This window comes from Bos grunniens, chromosome 9 (genome assembly GCF_055505025.1).
Source record: "Bos grunniens cultivar Pamir isolate PY7600 chromosome 9, Bosgru_T2T1.0, whole genome shotgun sequence".
Taxonomy (NCBI): Eukaryota; Metazoa; Chordata; class Mammalia; order Artiodactyla; family Bovidae; genus Bos; species Bos grunniens.
The window spans coordinates 37,163,905-37,174,274 of NC_141173.1; the positions used below are offsets into that span (position 1 = coordinate 37,163,905).

The following is a 10,370-nucleotide window of genomic DNA, read 5'->3' on the forward strand; positions in this document are numbered from 1 at the left end:
GGAAATATACCTTATTTTCATTTATTATTTTGACGTAACCTGAGTTCATGAATGTGCAATCCAAAAGCAAAACAGCTGAAAGAAGCACTGGTATCAGCTGCCTATTGTTGTATGCTTAAATGAAAGAAAGGAAAAAGTAAGAGTTAACTGTTTTGGCAACATGTCAATGAATATGCAGTTGTGGTAAATAAATAACCTCTAGAAACAATGCTGAAAGCAAACTGGACTTATTCCAAATTTTTTTTTTCATGTTTAAACAAAGTTTAGGGTTTCTTTTTTCCTTCCTATAGAAATGCATAAATGCATCAGTTTTGCCCAGATACAGAAAACTATTCTTACTTCAGTAAATTTCCTTCTTTTGGTTTATCATGTGGATCATGGAAAAGCATGATTTTACGGAGTTTGTTGCTTTTAAATTAAGAATGTCAAATACATACAGCCTTTCAAAGAGCAAAAAGCTTTACCAAGAGTAATTCTTCTGTTACAAACTAGAACACCTCTCACAGGACTAACTCCTTTGTTAGTAAGATAAATTCTAGAAATGGATTTCCGAGTAAAGACCTCAGTGTTTGTTTTTATTCCTGTGAAACCAATAAAGTGCTGACAAAGAGAGCTATAATGTGCCACCATAGTTTAGAAATAAGGTACATTTCAGAGTGTTCTTTATTGCCTTTTGAGGATTGAATATTACTACCTTTAGCTATGCGACCATACAACACGCTGTTTTACAAAACAGTAGCCTGGACGCTTAGCTCCCATTTGAGCCCCACCTGAATATTATATACACTCCTTAAAAATGTCAGACGTTTGGAGTGGTTATAATACTGTGTCATTATGATCCCACAGGTTTAAGTCTGAAATACACTCAACTTAAAAAAATAAAAAGATAAGTTTTTCCGTTTCTTTTTATGCCATTCTATTTCCTATAAAATTGCAACCCTATTCAAAAGGCCTATTTCAAGTGTATTCTTTTAGATAATAAATGCAAACATTATTTTAATACATACTTCCTTGAATCTGAATGTGAAAATCTGTAGTACTTCACATTCAAACTATAATAGAATCACATTCCAGTTCTAAGGACAGCAGGGGAAATGGGTAGGAAAATATAGCATAACTCTCAAGCCCTAGTGAAATGCCTCCTTGGTTGTGAGATACACGCAGATGGGCACAGGCGACTGAAACAAGAAATGGGAAGGGAGTTTGTCACTAAATCACTGAGCAGAAGAAGCCTTAGAGCAGGATTCTCAGCTCTGGGTGCACAAGGGCATCCTCAGGGGCCACACCAGTTCTTGAGAGTGACTAGTAGCTAAGTTAAGACCATAGAGCAGATAGGTATGTAGGACATAAACATAGATTTATAACCAAGAGCCTTCCTCTGTGCCTTTTTAAAAACTTATAAATGTTCAACAACTATATCTCCCTTTGTTTTGGGAGGTGGCATGGGATGGGAATGTAGATGTTTATCATCTACCCTGGGTAGGCATCCACTAAATGTTTTGTTGCCCATACAACTCCATTTCTAGCTGCAGCCCTTTAGCTTTAGTTGAAGGTGGCAAGCGTGTATGTCAACAGTCTGTGTGAATGCAAAACTCTTGTGAAAAGCAAGACTGGCTCTTTCAAAAATGTTCTCTTGGTTCTGATTAAAAATCTGTTTCCACAAATGCTACAAGTGTCTTTTTCTTGCAACATATCCATTTATATTTTCAACAGCATTTGTTGGTCTTTCTTTAAAAAGTTCTTCATTCAAGGACCACATTGCAACCAAAGATCTTTTATGTATAATTTTGTAGATGATAGACATTTGAAATTACTGTGGCAGGTGTTTTCACATTGTTTCTGCTGATCTGATAAAAATCATAGTGCCAGAAAACAGCATGAAGAGCATAAATTCCTCAGAATCTGTTTGAAGCACCCTTTTGAAATAAGAATTGCTATAAAGAAGCATTTTGGAATGAAGTAAGGATGGAGTGAATAGTCTTTGAGGTGAAAATACAGTTCTGTAAAACAAACGTATTTCTTTGATGGAGACTACATACACTGTGTTTTAATTTATTTATCATTATTACTGTTTTTAAGATTTTTTTCTGCCACCACCTACATTACGGCCCCAGGAAGCCCAGAGGAGAGCCAGTAGAAACAACTCCATGTGTGTTTCTGGCAAACTGCTTCAATATATTTCATGATAAGTCTTAGAATAAGAGTTTAATAAAGAGGTGAAGAAACACTGAAGGCTGAAGACTAAAAAATTCAGAGAAAGAATCTCTTATACATGATGGCCTATCAGTGCCAGCATTAATCAGTAAAACCAGTGGCAGCTGTGTTATTTATGTGGAAACAAAAATCGTTTTTATATTACTTTTGCTACAGACAATAACAGTCCATAGGCTCATCACATTTTTAATCTTGACTTCAGGAAATTACTGCTGTGGCAATTTTTAAAAGAAGAGTTCCACTTATCTTTTTCCAAGTAGCTCCTTCTCTTCCTTCTGTGTCCTTCCCCTGATATCCACCCTCCCCAACCCAACTTCACCCACCCTCCCGTATGGAAGCAGTTCTGTCTTGCTGTTGTTCTGAGTATTCTTAATAAATGCCTCCTGTATTTCAGAAGTGTCTGAGGAGGTCAACTAATACAATATCACTTTGATTGCTTATTTGAATTTTGGATGAGAACTCTGAACTGATTCCCTGAATTTGTCATAATCATAATTTAGTGATCCACAGCTGTGTCATAAATTTAAGGCCTTTCAAGAGTATGTTTGTTATTACAGCTCTTAATATCAAATAACAGTGTCCAGAAGATGTCCTCTTCTCCATCTCCACTTTGCTGACTCACTAATGGGTATTGGTCTCAAATTTTCTTCTTTTATTTCCAGTTAAAGATTATAGTAACAGAGCAATAGAAAAGTAAGACCTTCACCTTTTTCAGATATTATACATTAATCTTCATAAATCTTTTCTCCCCCTTTTCAGTCTACCATTTTACCATTAGAAGTCTGTATATTAAACTGAAACCCAAAAATGGCGTTTCAGAACTTAACATCCTTCAATGGCTATTATCTACTTTGCACTTTCATAATAGAGAAAGGTGATATGAGGAAATCTTGAACTAAAATGTGAAACTTGTCCCAGCTAAATCAAATAATCAATGGGAACAATAACATTAAGATATGCCAACTGAAATGAGTTAATATATTTTGGTAAAAGTGGTTATATTTAGTAGTTTGTATTACCACCAAAAGGAAAAAAAATCATTGCTTACATATGAACTTTTCACTCAAATTATTCACTAATCTGTTTAACAAAGTGTTTGAGAGCATTGAGCATATTCTAAGCACTTGTCTAAGAAGTAGAGATTTAACAGTAAATAAGATAGATTCATGGGGTCTCAAAGAGTCGGACACGACTGAGCGACTGAACTGAACTGAAGATAGACATAAGATAGATAACAGTAAATAAGCTTCATGGTGCTTACAGTCTGAAAATAAAGAGACAACAGCATCTATATGACAGGGACTTGGATTGGAGAGAACAGGTTCTACAGGCTCTAGGGAAAGGACATCTAGGGAGAGTACAGTCAGAGAGATCTTCCTGAAGGAAATGACATCCAAGCTGCGATTGAAAAGAAAAGGAGACATCAACCTGATTGTGATAGTGATCTACTGCTGCTGCTAAGTCGCTTCAGTCATGTCCGACTCTGTGCAATCCCATAGAGGGCAGCCCACCAGGCTCCCCCGTCCCTGGGATTCTCCAGGCAAGAACACTGGAGTGGGTTGCCATTTCCTTCTCCAATGCATGAAAGTGAAAACTGAAAGTGAAGTCGTTCAGTCGTGCCCGACTCTTAGCGACCCCATGGACTGCAGCCTACCAGGCTCCTCTGTCCATGGGATTTTCCAGGCAAGAGTACTGGAGTGGGTTGTCATTGCCTTCTCCGGATAGTGATCTAGGCAGAGGATAAAGAACCTAACGTAGTCAAGGAACTGGAAAAAAGCCCTGGATGAATGAATGAGCAAGGGCACAATGGAGTGAAGACAGATGAGCTTGGAGAGCAGGCAGGACCCCACCCCGTAGGGTCACAGTCAGAGGGACACAGGATGGGAGGCAGTTTGCTGACCAGAGGTACCTGTGGGTATCCAAGTGAGGTTGCGATAGGCAGAGCCTGCATTGCAAAAAAAAAACAAAAACAGGATGATTTGGCTTTGAGATATATAATTTAGTAGGTAACTATGAAGAAGTAGTTAAATTTCTTGAAGTTTGCTGGCTAGTTTTCTAGAAAAGTCTTTAACTTCTCTCCTGCTACTTTTATTTCACTGAATATAGTGATATCTGTAGCTCTGTTTCTCAAAAAAAAATTTCAGTATTCTATGCTTTAAGCATTTTATTGATGAATTGAAGTTTTCCTATTCTAATTGCTCATCTTTAATTACTTTGCACTTTTTTCAAAGAGAAATTTATATAACTAAAAATGTTGTGTCCTTTCATGAAGAAGTACAAAAATAGAAAATATAACAGTCTCTAATATTACACTGAGAGTCCATTCCATAGAAGTTTAATTCCCCATGCTTGTCAAAAGTTGTTAAAACAGTGCTTGCCTTTTTTGAATATAAAATGTGGGCAGACATGTACTAATATATCAAAAAATGACACTTTGTCAAAGAGGGCTTTCACGGGAAATGTTCTGAATAAAATGTTTTCTTTTTAAAAGAACCCAACCTGTTTAACATTCCAAAGCAAACACAAAAGAATGCAAAATGCCTGAACTTACTGCCAGTCACAACAGTCAGCTTCATTTACTCTTTAATACTTTTTTTTTTATATTCCAAAAATTGTTCCCCAAAAAACTATCAGTTTTATTCCATGATAACCCTGGTTTGAAGTAAAATAAAAGTAGCTCTGACCCTCCTCAAAATGGATTCTTTTCAGAATTACTAGCACTTCTAATAGTATAAAGATGATATGGTTGGCTATGTCTACCGTTAGACTCAGTGTAATTATATGTGAAGCAACAATTCCCTTATCTATTAGGAACACTTGCTGCAGCAAACTGCATTTCACTGTCTGGCAGATGAAATACTGAATTAAAATCTCAAACTAGTTTCTCAAGTTTTTTTTTCCCCCAGTCATTTAAAAATCTTTTAGCCTAGGGGAAGGTGGTAGCCAGAAAATAATGGGAAACAGATGGTATTTAAAGGTTTGAGCAAGATGAACAAAGCAGATGTGTTAATATCTTTCTAGTCCTCAAATTGTCCCTCTCCATTGTGATTACTTTGAGACAGTTCTAATCCTTTGAACCTTCTGAGGATGTTCAGAGTTAAGATAATGGTTGATAGTTGAAATGCTAAATGATAAATCAATACATAATTGTCTTTGATCACAATCTCATATTATCTTATCTAAACAGGATAGATAGTTTTTATATGTTACCTACATTCTTTGCAGAGAATGCACCCAAATCTAGCTCTTGAGCAATAATATCTATTATTCATTGTTTAGAGAACCAGGGAGAAGGACTGAAGGAAATAGAAGCAGATGCCAGTTGAGGTAACTGAGATACAGTATAACTTGAAGGCATATTGGAATGCCATATAATAGCATTAGTGTAAAAAGATGAGAAATATTTTATACAATTTTATTTGATGTGTAAGCTGAGTCAGATTTTATAGCCTGCTCTGAATTAAATTCCTAAAAGGTCAGGGTGAGGGAGAAGGATGCAGATGGTTTGAACTAATGTTAGAGAATTGTAGAAACAGATTCCCCCAACTATAAGCATTCATTGGAGAGCAGAAGGCCCAGGTTTTAATAAAATATTAGAAAAGTCTGCATATATCAGTATGAGAATATATTAATATTGGGAACAACAGATGTATTTTTGCTTAGGAAGTTAGTTATATGTCATATGTATAAAAGAAACATCAATGGCATATCAGTATTTGATTCTACTACATTCGCCCTGCCAGAGACCCCTCAGTCATGCCTAATATAAGTGACTCACTATGGGTTCACAACTGAAACCAACAAAAGATGCAGACTGATTCTGATTTCTTTTGTATCAAAATCTATAGCACTTTTTGAGCTATTTTATAAATTAATTTCAAAATAGATGAGGCAGTAACACTGAAGTTTAGCTAATTATGTTTAAATTAAATATAAGCATTTAGAATAACCACTTTAATTAATACAAGACTTGGGCAATTAATCATTAAAAGTGGAATTGGTAACTTGAGATTTATCGCTCTAAAACCACTTGTATCACATTTTTAATGAATTCTTTCCTCTACTTCAATGGAAGATAAAAATATTTCTCCCCAAAGTGGCTGCTAATAAAAAATAACCCTTTCTTGGGTCACGGTTTTCAATTTGATATTGAATCAGAGCAAAAATATATACTTACATGCAAAAGTGTAGTTACTGTTTGCTAAACCATTTTCAACTTGACTTATATTTTAGTTCTATAAATGCCTAAGAAAGTCCCTAATAATTGTAGTAACATTTATTACTGAAAAAGAAAATGGATATATTTTGGTGTTTTTTTTGTTTTTTGTTTTACAATTTTATAGATGAGACTCTGATGAAGAAAATCTAAATAATTTTGTGATTTAATTTTTAATTAAAATGGTATATAACAATTTCAATTGCAGTTGGATGTGAGGAATAACACTTTGAATAGCTTCAGTTTGTAAATATTTATACTTCAAACTTTATTTTTGTAAGAATATACAAATGTATTGATATAATCAAATTTGTATATAAAAATGTATATTTAAACAAATAATTAGCTAATTCTTTTTCTTACATTTCAGCCTTCATGTTTCCTTTAATTGTAGTTGATTTATAATATTATTGGAGAAGGAAATGGCAACCCACTCCAGCATTCTTGCCTGGAAAATCCCATGGGCCGAGGAGCCTGGCAGGCTACAGTCCATGGGATCACAAAGAGTCAAACACAACTGAACAACTAATACTTTATAATATTATATTAGTTTCAGGAATATGACATAGTGATTCAATATTTTTATAGATCATACTCCATTTAAGGTTATTATAAAATATTGGCTATATTCTCTGTGCTGTACAGTATATCCTTGTATCATTTATTTTTTACACAGTAAATTGTACCTCTTAATCTACCCCTTCTTGCTCCTTTCCCACTGGTAACCACTAGTTTTCTATATCCATAAGTCTGTGTCTGCTTTCTATATTCATTCCTTTTATTTATATTCCACATATAAGTGATATCATGCAGTATTTATCTTTCTCTGTCTCACTTATTTCTCTAAGCCTGGATCAACTGTCAGATCTATCCATTTTATTGAAAATGGTGAATTTTCATTCTTTTTTGTGGTTGAGTAATATTTCAGTGTGTGTGCGTGTGTGTGTGTGTGTACCACACCTTCTTTATACATTCATCTGCTGATGAACACTTAGATTGCTTTTGTATCCTGGCTACTATAACTATATAATGCTGTTCTAAACATTAGGGTGCATATATCTTTTCAAATTAGCATTTTTGTCTTCTTCATTTATATATCCAGTAATGGAACTGCTGGATCATGTGGAAGTTCTATTTTTAGTTTTTTGAGGGAACCTCCATAATGTTCTCCATAAAGGCTGTACCAGTTTACATTCTACCAACAGTTTAGGGTTCGCATTTCTCCACACTGGCTGGCTTTTCAGTATAATATAACTATCATTTAGCACATTTACCCTGATCTCGTCCCATCACTTCGTGGGAAATAAATAGGGAAACAGTGGCTGACTTTATTTTCTGGGGCTCCAAAATCACTGCAGATGGTGATTGCAGCCATGAAATTAAAAGATGCTTACTCCTTGGAAGGAAAGTTATGACCAACCTAGACAGCATATTCAAAAGCAGAGACATTACTTTGCCAACAAAGGTCCATCTAGTCAAGGCTATGGTTTTTCCAGTGGTCATGTATGGATGTGAGAGTTGGACTGTGAAGAAAGCTGAGTGCCGAAGAATTGATGCTTTTGAACTGTGGTGTTGGAGAAGACTCTTGAGAGTCCCTTGGACTGCAAGGAGATCCAACCAGTCCATTCTAAAGGAGATTGGTCCTGGGTGTTCATTGGAAAGAATGATGCTAAAGCTGAAACTCCAATACTTTGGCCACCTCATGCAAAGAGTTGACTCATTGGAAAAGACTCTGATGCTGGGAGGGATTGGGGGCAGGAGGAGAAGGGACAACAGAGGATGAGATGGCTGGATGGCATCACCGACTCAATGGACATGAGTTTGAGTGAACTCCAGGAGTTGTTGATGGACAGGGAGGCCTGGTGTGCTGCAATTCATGGGGTCACGAAGAGTCAGACACGACTGAGCGACTGAACTGAACTGAACTGAACCCTGATACATTGTAAGTGCTTAATAAATGTTTGTAAATTGAGTGAATAAATATATTGATATATTTTAGAAAACATCTTTTAGGACTTCCCTAGTGGTCCAGTGGTTAAGACTCTGCACTTCCAATGTAGTGCACATAGGTTCGATCCCTGGTTGGGAGAGTAGGATCCTACATGCCGTGCAGTGCAGCCAAAAAATATCTACAAGATTTTCTTTTAAATTCATTTATTGCTATATCTTGCCTTCTTCTTTCACCTACTCAGAATAGCTGATAAAGCTGAAGTGCATCTACTTACATCTTTGAAGGCAGTATGTTTTTTCTATTATCTATTGCTTTTCTGTGTTCTAGAATTAGTACAAATGTTAAGGATCTAAAAGAGAGCAGGGCCTTCGCTGACTGAGACAGGATGATTTAAATGCAAGTTAGCTTATTTTGTTCCTTGTACTAAGTACCTGCAGTTACTGATTGTCACATTTTTCTTCCATTGTAAAAACTGAACTAATTGAAGGTACTACCCTTAGGGGACGAACTCTACAGTGTAATGAATGTTGAGTGCCCTCTTGAGTTTAGCATGTTAATTATTCATAATTATAATGATTTCTGTTTATTTGGGAAATTTAGAAATCTGGTTTATCAAGCAAATTTAGAAGCAGAGTAGTTGAGGTTTGGTTTTGTTTTGTTTTATATTAACATCTCAGCAGGTGTTTGAACATACTAAGACGTTCTCATGAGCAGTGGAGCCAGTTTTGTTTTGTTTTGTTTTGTTTTGCTAACAAATGGATACTAGTGATGTGTGCCATGTCCTAAAATAGCTAAATGAACTTTTTTCTACTCACTTTCTGGTTTCTCCAGAACTATTTGGGTGATATTGGGATTGTGAAGGGAAACAATGACAAGGATTCAAGTAGAAAACTGGAAATAATGTATGAAAGTGTGTTAATCAGAGAAGAACTAGAGTAGGTTTGGTAGCTGGCTACTAGCCAAGTATACAAAATTTTAAAGTCTCCCTTTCCTTGACAGAGGGCTGTATGTGTGTGTGCTTTGCACTCTTAAGTATATTTGCATCCAATGGACCCACATAAAAGATGGATATTCTGGCTATTTTGGACTAAAATAATCTATGTCTACTATTACCAAATACATATTAGTGATAATGATGTATTAGGACTGGGCTCCTACAGTCTATTTAGACTTCATACTCATTCTCAATAATAGCCTGAAATGACAATGAACTATTGCTTTTTAAAGAGGAATTTGGCATCACAAGTCTGTTTCATTGCAATCTTTTTCATTTTCCCATCACTTTCTTTTTTCATTTTTCCCATACAACACTTTAGAGCCAAACATGTACTCTACATGTCTACTCAAGTCTCCTGGTAGTCTATCAATATATCCAACTTAGGAAGAAGCAGCAATTGCTTAATATATTCAGGTAGCAGCAATGGTAAGAATGATTGATGGCTAATCATCATATGGTTGTAAAAAAATCAGTTGAGATATACAATATATAGCATTTTTAAAAAGAGTACATTTAACCACCTCAACCTAAAATCCACAGAAGCCAGATCAGAAACAAGAACATTAAGTGAAAGTACATGTGGGTAGCCCCCAATTTACAAGTGCACCTCTGATCAAAGCAATTGCATATTCCAGGGTCAGGCTCAAATACGAGCTCTGTTCTTCATCAGTAAATCATTTAATAAAAAGACTGGAAGTACTGTTTTTAAAAAATGAAATTTTCTGATCATACCTAACATGCTTCTTCCAACACTGAGTTTTTAACCACAGCTAAGGAGCAGAGAAAGAAAAAAGATTAACTGGAAGATCGCTCTGCTTCTGTCTCTACCCTTAGGTACTAACAGAGTGAGGGACAGGCCAAAAGCACAGCAGTAGGTGTGGAGAGGCCATGGAATATCCACCAACCAGATAATCATCGCTGGAGTAACTGGAAGCATCTGAATGTAGGTATGTGTCCCCAGGGCTTCTGCTTGCTCCTGCAATCCGTTGTCT

General features: G+C 35.8%; 1 protein-coding gene across 11 annotated transcripts in view; it reads left to right on the top strand.

Moving 5' to 3' along the window:
* Positions 1-10,370, top strand: part of HS3ST5 (heparan sulfate-glucosamine 3-sulfotransferase 5) — a 298,567-nt gene that overhangs the window by 168,927 nt on the left and 119,270 nt on the right. For 8 of the 11 annotated variants that reach the window (XR_015132749.1, XR_015132747.1, XR_015132751.1 and 5 more), the window contains one exon: positions 10,213-10,325. The exons of 1 other annotated variant lie outside the window; for it this stretch is intronic. The gene's annotated coding sequence lies outside the window, so the exon portion shown is untranslated. The remainder of the gene's footprint in view (positions 1-10,212; positions 10,326-10,370) is intronic. 2 more of the 11 variants (XM_086317205.1, XM_086317206.1) reach the window with 1 other exon arrangement.